This window comes from Saccopteryx bilineata, chromosome 2, assembly GCF_036850765.1.
Source record: "Saccopteryx bilineata isolate mSacBil1 chromosome 2, mSacBil1_pri_phased_curated, whole genome shotgun sequence".
Taxonomy (NCBI): Eukaryota; Metazoa; Chordata; class Mammalia; order Chiroptera; family Emballonuridae; genus Saccopteryx; species Saccopteryx bilineata.
In genome coordinates, this window is record NC_089491.1 from 266,302,014 (window position 1) to 266,317,324 (window position 15,311).

Here is a 15,311-nt window from a genome sequence, read left to right on the forward strand (position 1 = left end):
TGAAATGCCAGGTCTTGTGTTCCTGCAAGTTCTCTAAAGCACAGAAAACCTTCGGGAAACCCAGGCCAGGGGTCTTGTTACAGGGCAGCCCCACGGCCATTCCCCGGAAGTGCTTAGTGGGCACTCCGGAGCAGACACCCAGATGAGCCTGCAGACCGCACTTGGAGACACCTCGGCTCTGTTAAGAGGAAACCGTCCCTGGCCTGCAAGCATTTGCAAACTGAAGGATTTGGGTGGCCTGGGATCCAGATGACATGCTAACCTGTGTTCGCAGGTGCATTGAGGATCTTCTTTCTGGCTGCAGATGGCCCCGAGAATTTATTTGATGAGGGTGATTTTCTCCCCTTCCCACATTCCTCCCAGCCTCACCGAGACTGCAGAAGGACGGCTGTGGGGGAGCGTGGTGAGCCCTGTGAGCACAGCCCAGCGTTGGAGCTGCGGGCCCATGAGTAGAGCACTTCCTGCTCCTTCCTGTGCTTCCGTGTGTGTTCCCCGCGTCTGCGTGTCCTTTCTCCCCCTGTGTTCTAGCCGAGGCAGAGCCCCACCAAATGTAGGGATTTGGAGGAACCTCACTACAAACTGAGCTTCTTCCCCTAGCTGTGTGACTATGGACACATTACCTGGCCAAGACTCAGTGTGCTGATCTGTGCCGTGGGGATAATGCTGAGCTCTGTCTCGTCCCGAGGATTAGGTGAAGTGAGCAGAGCTCGTTACCTGGCCTGGCCAGTGTAAGTATTCACGCTGGGGCTGCTATTAGTATTTCCTCTGTATCGGGGCTCTCATTCAACCTGCTCAGCCCGCGGCAAGGTTCACCCGCCACCTCTCTTTTGCTGGAGAGTTTTGTTCCTGCTGCCTCTTGTGTCATCACCCCCCACCCCCAGCAAGCGGCTCTCCCTCCTGACGACGCCCCCTCCCATCCCTTCCCTTCCCAGCATTCGTTCTGATCACCGTGATTGCACTATATTAGCCGCAGTGATTGTTCCACGCCTTGGCACCTCATTACTGAAATAAAGTTAACATTAATGGGAGTCCTGCAGCTAATCCCTCTGCTCACCTCTCCTGAAAATGCATTCCAGTGATTAGAAGGAGAGACACATGCATATATTCATTTCAAAACTGTTCCCCTCTTCCCCCTCCTCCCTTCCCATCTACCCAGAGTTGCTGCAGAGGTGGAGGCCAGGGGGCCTTTTAGCTGCCAGCAGGCAGAGGAGGCAGTGAGATCAGGCTGAACTGGGGCGGGGCAGGGCCTTGGGAGCAGCCAGCTTTTCCAGAAAAAAAGAACCCTATCTGTTTCCTTTGGGCGGGCGCAATAAAAAACAAACCAACTCACAGAACAAAAGGCCTCCGAGTGAGACAGACCTGGAGGAGTGCCCTGGCCTTTGCCACTTTCTGGCAATGACACCTTGGTGGAGTTGGTTTAACCTTGATGTACAGCTTCCGTCTCTGCGGAGAGGGAGGCTGGCTGGCGCGGGAGGATCCCGGCAGATGAGCACAGGAGAACCCAGTGCCGTGCCTCTAACACCTGCGTGGTTTGCTCCCCTCCCCTGGCCTCAGAACCCGGAGGTCAGGTGTGTCCTGGGGGCTCCTTGCGGCCCCTGGTGTGGGGATGGCCTGCCGTTTCCTCATCCACTCGAGAGGCATCCTGCAGCCAGCGCGGGGAAGGCTCACTGCTCAGAGGGGTAGCATCGTTTATTCGAACTTGGGAGAACCTCGCTCCACCAGCCCCCGGGGGACCTGCAGATCAGCCAGCTTCCGACCTGCAGACAAATGAGCCTCCTCCGTAGGACTCAGGAGCAGGGGTCCCAGGGCCACTCAGATGACCGCAGCTCCCGTCCTGACCAAAACCAGAGCAGGGGCAGAATGACCTTCGCGCAGCTACCGCTCCCAGGACAAGGGAGCCGGACAGCGGAGGGAGGCACGGGGCTGTAATGAGATTCGCAGGCGCCTTTACTCACCCTCCGTGTCAAGGAGACATTTTCAAAAAGGTTTGACACAGCACCCTCGCTGAGCCCTTTGCCAAAGCGCGAGGTGGAGGCCCCTGGAGTACTTTGAGCCGGCTTCTGTTAACAGAGCAGTCCGTATGCATATTATAATCACGACGCTCCAATTCCCCGTTAAGCAGCTGTTCCCACAAAGAGGGACAATAGCCTGGCCCCACCCCTCTGAGAGCTGATTTCAGTCTTGTCTTTGCCAGTGCCAATTCTTTGATCAGTTTTCACTTAGGATCTGGAGGGCATGTTACAAAGTGCTTTGGGCTGGCTGCCAACAGGCACCTCACTGGAGCATGACAAGGGCCCAGAAGTGTCAGTGTTGGGAGAGAGACAGAGCTCACAGGATGCCTTTTAAAAAATAATTATATTTGAATTTTAAACGCAATCTTCATATATGTTGGATTCATTTATATGGAAAACTATGCTGGTTCCTCCATCCTTTTAATATTTGATGTTGCATCAGCTTCCTTCGTAGTTGGGATAAGCATTCTGTGGCTTCTTGGGGACTTTCTGGACCCCTGGGTTAAGGAAGAAACAATCAGAGGGCTAGATGCTGTCATTTCTTTGCCATTCCTCATCTGTTCCCCTTCCTCTGGTCCCTCAGCCAGATGCTTTGTTGCTAAATTGATCGTAGAGGATTTGAGGGGTAAGGTTGGGCATGGGGAGCCCCGAATAAATTTGGTTTGTTGTTGGTCCTAGTGGTAACAGTAGCTATCATTCATTTTTTTCCCTTATTGTGTGATAAAATATACAAAACACATCATTTACCATTTTAACCATGATTAGGGGTACAGTGCAATGGCAGTAAGTGCATTCCTATTGTTGTGCAGCTACCACCGCCACCCGTCCACAGAGCCCTCCTCATTTTTCAGAACTGAAACTCTGTCCCATTAAACACTGACTCCCCATTTTCTTTCCCTCCAGCCCTTGGTAACCAGCCTTCTGCCTTTCCATCTCTATGAATTTGATTACCCTGGGGACCTCATACCAGTGGAATCCTACAGTATTTCTTCCTTCACGTCTGATTTCTTTCACTTAGCATAATGCCCTCAGGGTTCATTCATGTTGTAGCAGGTGCCAGAGCTCCCTTTTTATGGCTGAGTAATATTCTGTTTATGTAGGTAGCACATTTGTTTATGCACTCATCTGTTGATGGGCGTTTGGGCTGTCTACCATGTATTGAGTCCTACAGTTTGTGGCCAGCCGTGTTAGATGTTTACCTTCGTCCAGACGTCTGGTTTAATTCTCACCAAGGCCATTACATGCCCGAGGAAGGGAAGCCTGGACAGATGAAGAACCTTGCTTGAGGTCAGCTGCTATTAATTAGTCGAACTGAAATTTGTCTTTAGTGCTGTCTAATTCTGAAACTATACTTCTCAAATGTTCCGGGAGTGCTTAGGGGAATGTGTTAAAGAAGAAAGATTCCCAGGCTTTGTCTTGGGCTATTATGGTTCAGAAGTCTGAAGGGGGGCCCCAGGATTTGTGCCTTCACAAGCGCTTGACTCCAGCCTAGGTCAGCAAGGCCAGGTCTCACTCTAGATGCTGTGAAGTCTAGGGCTTTGACTCCTATCCCAGTTATCTCACTCCTCAGGGAACTGGAGGCAGCTTCCCCCCAAAACATTTTAAGATAAGATAAGCAAAAGTTTCCCAGATAAAGAAAGTTCATAAACAGAAGTGTGTGAGAGGCCCGCAGTGTGGGCTGTGTGTTCGCCACCAAGCTTCTTAGCAGCCTAAGCAAAGGGTGGATCGGCCACAAAATCTCTCTCCAGCTCATAACAGAAAACATACCAGCAGCAGCACAGCTGTCGTGTACATTCTGGTCCGAAGGCTCCTCATTGCGAAGACCCCGTGCTTTAGTGGGAAATAGTCAGGAATGCCCCCAAGTCAGTGAGCTAGGACTGTCACAGGGGCTGTGTCTTCAGGACGAGCCAAGGTGCCATGCTAACACACAACTGGGTAGAGACAGACCTGGAGAAAATCGCACTGAACTCTTTCAAGCCTGCTTTGCTTTTTTCTGCAGGGGTGTCACTGAGTTCTGTGTGCTTTGACACAGACCCACCAGCTCCTTGTTCGATTACTGACCTGCCTCAGCCGCTCCATTCTCTGTGGTTCCTCTCCCGGGCCTGCAGGTCCCCCAACCCCAGAGAGAGGAGCCCAGCGGGGGCATCTGCTTTAATGACTAGGATGCTTGTCTTTAAAGTTTGCAGAGCCCTTGGCCTCCAACCACTGGCCAGTTTGGTCCTTCTTCCTCCGGCATGCAAGAAAAGCTGCTGTCTGGTTGAGTGAGCTCTGCTATAAATCAAAGTGTCACCACTTAGCCAGTAGAAGTGATTTAATTAATCCGCTGTGTTGTCCCCTGAGCATCACTCCACCTGACTGCTAATCAACTTCCATCAGCAGGAGGAAAATACAGTCCCCCTTTTTTCTGAACCGTGTTGCATGAGATGAAGGAGGAGAGGGAGGGGGAGAAAAAGTTAATTGCAGTGGGGAGCTCAAACTGTCACAAGAAGAAAGTCTCTTGTCTGGCATCTGCCTCTTTATACACTGTCGTCCCTGTCTCCGTCTCGGGTGAGCTGCAACAGAGGACCACATTTTAGTGATATTAATATAGACATTATCTATTGTCCATATCTATTTATCAGAAATAATATCTTGCCTAGAATCCCATGACAGCTGGCATATTGCACAAAGACACTGTTCTTTTCTCGTGCACCCAGTGTTTAGACCTTAAAACACACACACACACACACACACACACACACAACCTTCATTGATAATCAGATAACACTGAGAGTTTGTCTATCTCTCCAGTGCAGGAATATTTTTGACCATGACTACCTCAATTTCTGTCACATTCAAGTGAAATAAATGCAAGCAATTTCTCTGCAATGTAATTAGGCAGATCTGGTTAATGCTATAGTGCTTTGAAGGCGAAACAAGCTATCATAGTGAGAATTCCTAGTCTAGGATGCTCAAAAGCTGCTCTAACAGCCTCAGTTTTCCTTGAGTCTCATTATGAATCATAGCCAGTATGGCTCCACTTTATAGGTGGGAGAAACCAAGGCAAACAAGGGTCAGGGAACTTTCCAGAGAGTTGCAGAAAGTGTTCTGAAACTGGGACCTGTGCCTTGTTGGAGGAGGGGGGTGGGTAGGAGAGGGAGGCCCCAGATTCTGTTTTTTGAAGGCATGAGCTTATCTGGAATTGTATTCTTTTCCGATGACTGAGCACTTCTATTGTAAAAAAAAAAAACTTACAGAAAATCTCTTTGGTAGGACGAAGACCAGAAAATCTTTTAACTGATCCAAAAAAAAAAAAAAAAAAAAAAAAAAAGACATCTTGCATCGATTATATAAGAACTTCAGGTTTTCCCCATTAGATGTAGCCGCCCTCAGCCCCCAAGCAGAGATGGAGTTCCTGCCCTGTGTGGGTGAGCCCTTCTGCATGCATAGATGGGGTCGGGGCAGCATTGGCCTGCCCAGAACACTGTGCCTCAGCACAGATGTGCCGGGGACCAGAGCCTCTTCTGTACTGAGGTTGATGGACATGCCTTTTAAAGGGAAGGTTGCCCTGGAATCTCATTCCACTAACTCCCAGTGCCCATTGGCTTGCCAGGACTTTGCTGGGCACTTGCACACATGGCCTCTTTTGTGCATAATGACTGCTGGGCCAGGGCCACCTCTAGAATTCTGGATGGACGACAGGGTAAATGACAGAGTGCTTTTCCATTATTAAGTCTAAATCTGGTTAAAATGGATATGCAGGGCAGCCTTAAAGGGAAAGAGGCATCCTAAGAAGGCCTATGCCTTCTGAAACCCCTGTGCAGAGCTGCTGAGCCGCAGAGGTGTGTGTGGTTCGTCCAACACTAGGGGGCAGTACCACCTCCTCCCTTGCCTTAGGGCATGGCTTCTCTAGGAACAGCTCTCCTCTTGTCTGAAGAAAGCCGAGTTGCTTGGGCAGAGGTGACAGCGAGAGCAGCTGGCTTTCCTGAAACTGAAGCTCACAGGCACTCAGAGGGAGATGACCTCCTCTTTGCAGAGGGTGAAGCCCTGCGCCTATCTGTTGCTGAGGGTCGTATAAAAAGGGCAGGGGTCGGAGCCCCATAGAACTGGGAGGAATTCTGACCGTGCTACCTGACTCTCTGTCTATGAGTGACTCAGATCACAGGGTGATGCAAAACCCCAGAAGCTCCCTCTGAGGCAGGCAGTGGAGAGTGCCCGTCCCTGAGCTCAGGGCTCTATCCCCACCCAATGGGTCATTACAGACATGTGTTCCCACGTGGACCTCAGACTACAGCCATATAACCACACTCCAGGCTGCCATTGGGTGTGTGGGGGCCAGCCAGAGAGCCCTTTATTGTCGGTTTGTTTATTTTTATACACAATTTTGAAACATCTGTTCTGACATTTGCCGGGGTCGCAGACAGGAAGAAAGCAGGGTTGGTATTTCTCAGGTGCTGCTGCCTCCCTGCGTCTGTAATTGGAAAGCTGAATGTTTCCCCTTGCCTTGCCACGTCTTCATAAACATTTCATTTGAAAGAGAAGGCAGCGATATTGTGCCCAGGGGTTACATTGTATGCAAACAGGTGTGCATTAAAGGGACGTCTTATAAGTGAGAAATGGCAAAGTGTTATGAAACCCACGCAAAAAGGTCTGTGCGACTTTCCTTTTAGACAACAGACCAGCCACTGGGAGTCAACGCAGCTCTTTCCGCTTTCTTGGATTGGAAGCCTATTCTCTCTCTGTTAATCCCCTTCTCTAGGTGAACATGATAAAGGTGCCCAGAGGTTCACTGAAGGTCGTATTTGCTCAGAAAACTTTTGCTGAGCACCTACTCTGCCCACATCTGGACTGAGTGTTAAAGAAGACATGGCCCATGGCCTGTCACGTGATTATAATACAGAGGGGTGAGCGTCACTCTGGGCAAGTGAATGAATAAATCGTATGGGAATGCAAAGGGGGAATCAAGGAGGGTTTCATGAGAAGTTAGCCAGATAGAAAAGGAAGAAATTGGGGGCAGAAGGAAGAGCTTCTGCAAAGACCAGCAGAGGTGACAGAAGTGCCAGAGCCACCCGACAGCACCATTTGATCATGGCATGCCATCCTGTATACCAAACGGTGTGCTAACTGCATTCACAGGAAGTCAGGTAGCACGGTCAGAATTACTCCCAGTTCTATGGAGCTCCGACCCCTGCCTTTTTTATACGACCCCCAGCAACAGATAGGCGCAGGGCTTCACCCTCTGCAAAGAGGAGGCCATCTCCCTCTGAGTGCCTGTGAGCTTCAGTTTCAGGAAAGCCAGCTGCTCAAGGTATGTCATCTCAATGAAGTCTCCAGTGTTCTCCAAAAAGTGGGGGGTATTAGCCCTGTTTTTCAGATGATGCTGGGAGAGACTGCATTGTTTGGCCAAAGCCAAGGCTAGTGAGTGGAGAACTGAGACCCCAGCCCAGGTCTGCCGTTCCCCGCCTTCCCACACTCTCCCCAGCCTCGCACAGCTTCATATGGCCAGAGCATAGAAGATGGAGCTGGGGAGGTGGAGGGGACATTGCAAAGGACTTTTCACGCTGTGTTACGGAGTTTGGACTTTTTCCTGTAGGCACTGGGAAGCCAGCAGAGGTTTTTAAGTGGATATTGATTCTGTTACAGATGGGAGATGGATGGGAGAAATACTCTGTGTCAGACTGCAGCCTGGAACCGCGCTCTCAGTGCCGCCCACCCAGCTCTGCCGGCTCCCTGTGGGGCCAGCTGTTCAGGCAGGAGGAGCCTCTCCTCTCCAGCAAGGCCCAAAGGGCCTTTTCTTCCTTTTCTTTTTTCTTTTCTTTTCTTTTCTTTTCTTTTCTTTTCTTTTCTTTTCTTTTCTTTTCTTTCTCTCTCTCTCTCTCTTTCTTCCTTTCTTTCTTTCCTCCCTCCCTCCCTCCTTCCCAATCAACCTCCCTCCTTTCCTTCCTCCCTCCCTCCCTTCCTTTCCTCTTCTTTTTTTCTTGGATGTGCTTTTTAACTTTTTGCTATAAAGCTCATATATGCATATAAGTTTAAAAAAAAAGGTTGAGTGGCATAAAAGATGAAAGTTAAGTCTCCTTTCAACTCATGGCACTTAAGATGTAACTGCTGTTACAAATTCTTGTATTGAAAATTTCTGTCCATATATGAGGTTACATATTTATGTATACACTTCTTTATTAATTTTTTATTTTATCTGTTTTTGCCTAGTTAACACGCGCACAACATTCTGTCCCCCACTGCGGTCCCCAGCTGCTGTGTCCTCTCCCAGTGTCACCGTCTGCTTGTGTTTATACAGAGATGGTTACGCACAGGCAGACCAATTACACCTGCATGTGTTCTTTCTCTTTTAACTACGAAGCTATATAGCACGTTATCGGCACTGTTGTACTTCTTGCTCTTTTGTTCTGTAATAATGGGTTTTTTAAAAAAAAATTCAGAATTCAGATCGTGCTTGCCGGGTACCATGAACTCTTCTAAAGGTTACCTATGCATGAATCCATTTAATCCTGTGGCGGGGGCACTGTGTGTAGTCCCCATTCACCAGGGAGGAAACTGAGGCATGGAGAGATTGAGGGACTTACCCAGGGCCATTCAGTTAGTAAGTCAGCCCTGACAAATAAAGCGGAGAGGCGACGCTGCTGCTGGAGGGCTGGGCTGACAATCTTCTGCTCTTGCCTTTTTTTTTTATTCCCCCTTTCATATCAGCGTATCTCAGAGATCTTTCCGGATTAGCCCATATAGACCTCTTAATTCTTTCATGTTGCTGCCTGCTTAATTTTAATTACTTCGTCATTTGCCTGTTGATGGATATGTGGGTTATGCCGAATGTCCTCTTACAAATAGCGAGGCTGCTGAAACATCCACGGATTGTAGGTCTCGGAGTACCCAAGCCAACGTAGCTGTAGAGTAAATTCCTGGAAGTAGACCGCTGGTCACGGGGTGTGCATCCTTTAACTTTAGTGGGTACTGCTGAATTGCGCTCCAAACAGCTGCACCGGTTTACCCTCCCCCCAGACTGCAAGCGCTGGGCTCACGTCCTCAGCCGCCCCGGGCCCCATCCACCTGTTTAATCTTCGCCAATCCGACTGCTGAAAAATCGGCTCATTTTAATTTGCCTGCATTATGAGTGCATTTTTTTTTTCATGGGTTTATTGGCCATTTTTCTTTTATGAACTGGGTTTGTTTTTTTTTGTGTGTGTCCTTCGTACGTTTTGCGTTCTGGCTTTGTCCTTTTCATAGAGATGTATATAAGAGCTCTCTGAATTCAAAAGAAATGTGTTGCCGGTTTTTTCCAGTTTCTTGTTTGTGTTTATATATATATTTTTCACCAGATAGAAGCTTTTCATTTTTATGTAGCTGGATCTGTCCATCTTTTCTTACGGCCTTTGGGTTTCGTGTTTGCCTTTTTCTCTCCACGCTTATATGTATTTTTAATGACCCACTTTTTTTCTCCTTAGACTTTTTTATGGTTTTAATTTTTTCAGTCGAACACTAGTCCATTTGGAGTTTATTTTGGTGTTAGGAGCGACATAGTGTTCCGGCTAATCCCTAATCCCTATCAAAATCCCAGCTGGATTCTTTGTAGAAATTGACAGGCTGACCCTAAAGTAAACACTGAAATGCAGGGGGAGGGGGGGGAAGAGGGGGTCCAGCTAGCCAAAATGAGCTTGCAGAAGAACAAAACTGGGGGACTTCTGATTTCAAAACTCCCTCAGTAATCAACCCAGTGTGGGCCTGGCATACAGCTATCCATGTAGGACCATGGAATAAAGTGCAGTGTCCAGAAATACACCCTTAGATTTATGCCAATTGATTTTTGACAGCGGTGCCAGAACCATTCAATTGGGGAAAATACTTTTTTTCAACATATTGTGACGGGGCTGCTGAATAGCCACATGCAAATGTTGAATTTGGACTTACATCTCACACCGTATATAAAAATTGTTAACTCAGAATGAACCAAAGACCTAAGTATCAGCCAAAGCTGCGAAAATACTTAGAAGAAAATATAGCTGTAAATCATCGTGACCTTGAGTTAGGCAGTGGTTTCTTAGATGTGATACCAAAAGCACAAGTGACAAAAGGAAAAATAAATTGGACTATCAAAATAAAAACACTTTGTGTTGTAAATGATCCTATCAAGAAAAAGTGAAAGACGCCTCACAGAGTGGGAGAAAATACTTGTGCATCATATATCTGATAAGAGATTTATATCCGACAACATAAAAAAATATTTGCAATTCATTAAATCAAAAGGCAACCCAGTTGAAAAATTAGCGAAATACTTGAGTGGACATTTTCCAGAAAAGATATACAAATGGCCAATAAGCACATGAAAAGATGTTCAACCTCCTTACGTTAGGTATAAGCAAATGAAATCCACAGTGAGACTTCCCTGCTGGGGTGACTGTAATAAAGATGGACGGGGTAATAAGTATAGGGGAGGATGTGGAGAAATGGGAACACTCCTCTTGCTGGTAGGAATGTAACACGAGGTAGCTGCTGAGGAAAAGTCTGCTATTTCCTCCCAAAGTTAAACAGAGAGTTGCCATGTGACCCAGTAATTCTACTTCTTAGGTATATTGCAAAAGAAATCATAACACACATGTCCACACAAAAACATACACACACATGTTCACAGCAGCGCTATTCGCAACAGCCATAAAGTGGAGACAACCCAGGTGTCCATCAGCGGATAGATAAACAGAATGTAGCGTGTCTGCATGATGGGATAATATTTGGAAATGAAAACGAGGGATGTGGCGTTGATGGATGCTACCACATGGATGAACCTTGAAAACATGCCGAGTGAAAGAAGCCGGTCCCGCACCACAGTGTACCATTCTATTTATATGAAATATATAGAATGAGCACAGCCACAGTGACAGAAGGGAGATTAGTGGTTTCGGGGGGGGGGGGAGTGAAGGAAGGGGAACTTGGGACTAACGGCTATTGTTTTTTTGTTTTTTTTGTTTTGTTTTTTTTTTAGGGAAGACAGAAACATTCTAAAAGTAGATTGTGGTATGGGTTGTACAATCCTGAGAATATACCAAAAACCATTGAATTGTATGGTGTGTGAATGATATCTCCAAAAAAAAAAAAAAAAAGATCTATTTAAAGAAAAAGATTACATGGTTCATTCTTTGGTGATCTTTGCCACATGCAGGGACAACATCAATCATCTTCATCCTTGAACACAAAGGGCAGTGACATAATCACTAATCATTATGACCTATTAAATGCGTTTGTAGTTGGTAGCTGTAGGCAGAAATAACTGCACTTCAGATACCGGATCACTGGATTTTTATTATGTTATTCACCACTGTGATATTCCAAACCCACCGCCAGCTCTATAAACAGCCACGTTAATTTTAGGTCTGTGAGGACAGGAGAATTTTAAGAATGCTGGTGCTTCTTCCCATAATCTGCCCGGTTCCGGCAAAGGGAAGCCCTGGCTCCCGTGCCGCTGAGCTGAAGTCAGACGGGAACCCAAAGGGTCTTGGCCCGCGGCCACCTGTCCATCCTGTTTGCTACCAGTCGGGGGTTTTGTGTGTGTGGTTAAATTTTATCTTTTTGGCTGTCAGACAGGCCTCCCCTTTACCCTCACTACCCTCCAGCCCCATCCCTCCCGGAGCACTGCAGCCGCGGTGCTGAGAACCAACCGAGAAATCCCCGCCATCTTTGCCGAGTGGAAACGCATGAGGGCAGCAAGGTGGCAAACGCTGAGTCTCACCTCTGGCGATGGCCTCATGTGCCCTGTCCACACGGCCTCCCGTTGTCCAACCCCTCACTGGCGCCACGCGCTCTCCGTCCTTGGAGAGTGCCCGTGGTTGTGCAGGATGTCCGATGGCGAAAGCACCAGCCTTCAGTACTCCTGCCAGCTCCTTCTAAGAGCACAGAGTCAGAGTTGTCCTCACCCCCTCGTCCCCCCAAGCCCCTGGCCTGGGGCTTTGGGCTGCTCTTGGCCAGTTCCCCAGGCTCATATATTTGTTTGTTTCCCCTTCCTCTTCTCCGAACTTTGAGGTCAGCGCCCCTTCCTATTGCTTTTCTGCTGCTACGTTGTTTCACTCTGGACTGGCGGTCAGCTCGCTTCCTGCCTGCCTAGGACAAGACCTTCCAATGAAAGTCGCTCTTCACTCCAGGGGCCCTTGAGCATTAATGGCCTCTGGAAGCAGATATTGTCTGACTTCCGGGAGTCTAAAGCACTTGACCTGCACATAATTACAGAATGACCTACCAGACAAGGAAATGTTTGTTTATGCTCCATCGCTGCTGCCCCTCGCCCCTGCTCCCCAAGGGGAGAAGCTTGGCACCGTCCATTCTCCCGTGTCCATTGTGAGTCTTTCCTCCGGGTTTCCGTCCTGTCCCCTCCCCGTGGACCTGCAGGCGAGGCGGGCAGTGAAAAGTAGCTGGTATGAGTGTTCTTGCTTAAAAAGTGGGATAACTTATGCAGTTGGATTGCCTTCCCTTAGTCACACCTGCAGCCCCGAGTTCGTCATGATGACGGGTGGAAAGTAAGTCGGGCACAGTCCCTGCTCTCATCAAGCTCACAGTTCAAGGGACAAATGCAAATGCCAACTGTGCTAAGTGCTCTGGTGGAAGAGCCCGGGGCACAGTGAAAGCATTTTATAGGAAGCCCTGACCTAGGGGTGCTGGGAGGTTGAGTGGAGGCCTAGAAAGGCCAGGGGTGCATTATTCACAACTTGATGGGGCCTCTTCTTATTTTTAAAAATTGCATTGACAGCTGCATTAGTATAAATCCAAGCTGGATTCATCATTATATAGTCATTATTACAATCTCTGTTCTTTTTCTAATTTTAAAAGAAATTAAGCTTTTTTTCTTCGTGGACCCCTAAAGGAATGTGGGCCTTGGACACTGCACTTGCTGTATCTAATGAGGAAATCAGACCCAGAAAAGCTGCCCTGCGGAAGAGATGACTGCCTTGAGGTCTGAAGTCTAAACAAGAGTTAACTCAGTGAACCAGGGATGAAGTGGGGTCGAGGCAATGGAAGCAACATAAGCAAAGGAACTGTGGTAGAAGACACTAACATCCAAAGAGAGTCAGAGAACAAGGGGGCACATGGGTAAAGTGAAGCTAGAAAGAAAGCAGGACCATATGGGCTATACAAATCAGTGTGACTTTTCCCCCAGAGCAGTGGGAAATTTTTAATGCTTCAAAAAGGGGCATTCTGAAGGTATCAATAGGAAAAGCTGACCAGAAATGTACCAAAGTGTACCCATATTCTCTCTATTAAATCGGACCAACAGAAAAACCAGCTTGGGATTGATCAGGCATTAATGATACCCCCACCTTAAGAAGAGATGGAGACGCGGTGGCAAGTCTTTGGTTAGCGGAGCAAAAAAGACAGTATTTTCCCTGAACTTCATTATATGCCCCATCCTAGACTGGGTCAGGAAACAAATCCTGAGACAGAGATTTCATGTAGCTTTATGGGCACGTGTTCTTGGGAATAGCATCCCTAAGGAAGTAAGGACAGGACTGGGCAGGTGCAGGGCCTCCCTGGAGCTGAGATGGCCTTTCAGAAATATCACATGTGGAAGACAGGGAGCTGGGCCTTTGCACCTCCTTGGATGAGGGTTGCTGTGGGGAGGGCAGAGAATCTTGGGTGAGCAGCTCTCAAACTAAGAGTAGTTCCCATGGAAGGTCACAACCTCCAGCATCCAACACGGCAGGTCACTGGGGAATGCCTTTTCTAAAGAGGGCCAGACAGTAAACATTTTCAGTTTTTCAGGCCACGCAACCTCTACTGCAACTACTGAACTCCACTGAGGCAGGAAAGCAGCCATGGGTGCCATGTAATGAACCGGCATGGCTGTTGGTCAATAAAATTCTTTATGGACAGAAATTTTAATTTCAAATCATTTTCACGTGTCATGAAATCGTCTTCTTTCACTTTTTTTTTTCTTACCCGAGCCATTTAAATATGTAAAAACCATTCTTAGCTTGCAGACATTGGACCTGGTTTAGCCTGCGGGCTGCAGTATGACAACCCTTGGTCTAAAGGGATTCAAGAAATAACAGAAGTTGGAATCTTTGGTCGTGGAGTTGTCAGCTGTTGGCTGGTTGACAAGAGACATTTGCCTTCTACCTTCAGCTTCCTTGTCAGTAGAATGGGAATGAGTAAAACCGGAGCTCCCCAGGGAGGGCTGAGCGGGGTGGGGAGGGGCAGGTTCTGTTAAAGCAGTCACGAATCACATTTCAGAATATTAAGTAGCATGGATGCGCTTCACCATTAGTACCATCCCTGAGGCCGCAGTCATGCACGAGTCTGAGGAAGAGAAATGTGTCTGATAAGGAACCTGGTGACATCCTGAAAACACACGAGGGAGAAACGGAGTCACAGTGGGTTCAGGATCTTAGGGAGTTTCCTCAGTGTGGGAGTCACTCGGAACCCAAACCCAGACCAGAGGATTTCCTTTCCTGTGTTTCTGAGGAATTGGCAATTCTCTTTCTCCCTTTCCCTCTCCCTCTGCTCCCCACCCTTCTCCCCCTTTCATGATATGTGTGTATTAAGTGGTCGTGCCCAGGTCTGCCTGGCCAGGTGTCCTAACGACAGGCTGCATTCCACAGGCCTGTTTCCAAAGCTGCCGGGGGGTAGCCTCCAAGTACTTGCAAAGGAAAGGACATACTCTAGCCACCCTCCTAGCCATCCTCCTCTCCCCAAACCCCGCCTGGACGCAGATGATAATTACACAGCCCAAAATGCTCAGAGGGAACACGTGGTCTGCGTTCACCACCCTAAGACTCACGAATACCCAGAAGAAATAAAGCATAAAACATCAACCTTACATCCCAGCTCTGACTCCGACCTCTTTCCCCTGAGAGTATGGTTCCCCCCCTCAACCTGCACACGTGGTTCACCTTGTCGGCTGCTATTTAATTGGAGAGGCGAGGACGTGATTGGGAGTGAAGCGGAGGTCCGTCTCGGGGAAGCCCAGCTCTCAAAGCCTGCCGTGGACGTTGCTCACCCTTCTGAATGTCTGCAGCCACACCCGGCTGCAGGTGCCGGGCGCTCTCCTTCCGGCACAGCGCCACGTGGCAACTGTCGTGCCTCTTGTAACTTGTTGGGTTGTTTGGCTTGTTTACTTACTCCCGCCCCACCCTGGTTCTTGTTTTGTCCCCTTCCTCGCTTATGCCAGAATTATTCTGGTTATTGTGGGAGCCAAAAGGTGCAGTGTTTCCATCTGTCACCCAAGTGGCTGATGAAGTCCCCCTTCTGTATCCTATATGCCTGGGTCTGAGTTCCATTTTTATTTTTATCCTTTCCATCCTGGGATGTGCTTGCTTCTGACAACGT

At 48.2% G+C, this 15,311-nt stretch overlaps 1 long non-coding RNA gene across 3 annotated transcripts; it reads right to left on the minus strand.

The window, feature by feature from the left end:
- Positions 1-1,807: 1,807 nt before the first annotated feature.
- On the minus strand, positions 1,808-14,989 carry LOC136323233 (uncharacterized). 3 transcript variants are annotated; one of them, XR_010728944.1, is made up of 6 exons: positions 14,876-14,989; positions 12,229-12,371; positions 11,725-11,878; positions 11,123-11,180; positions 3,780-4,564; positions 1,808-2,509 (listed from the first exon to the last, which is right to left on the minus strand). It is a non-coding gene; the product is annotated as an uncharacterized lncRNA (long non-coding RNA). The 3 variants fall into 3 exon arrangements; XR_010728943.1 differs by lacking the exon at positions 11,123-11,180; XR_010728945.1 differs by lacking the exons at positions 3,780-4,564; positions 11,123-11,180.
- Between the last annotated feature and the right edge of the window lie 322 nt (positions 14,990-15,311).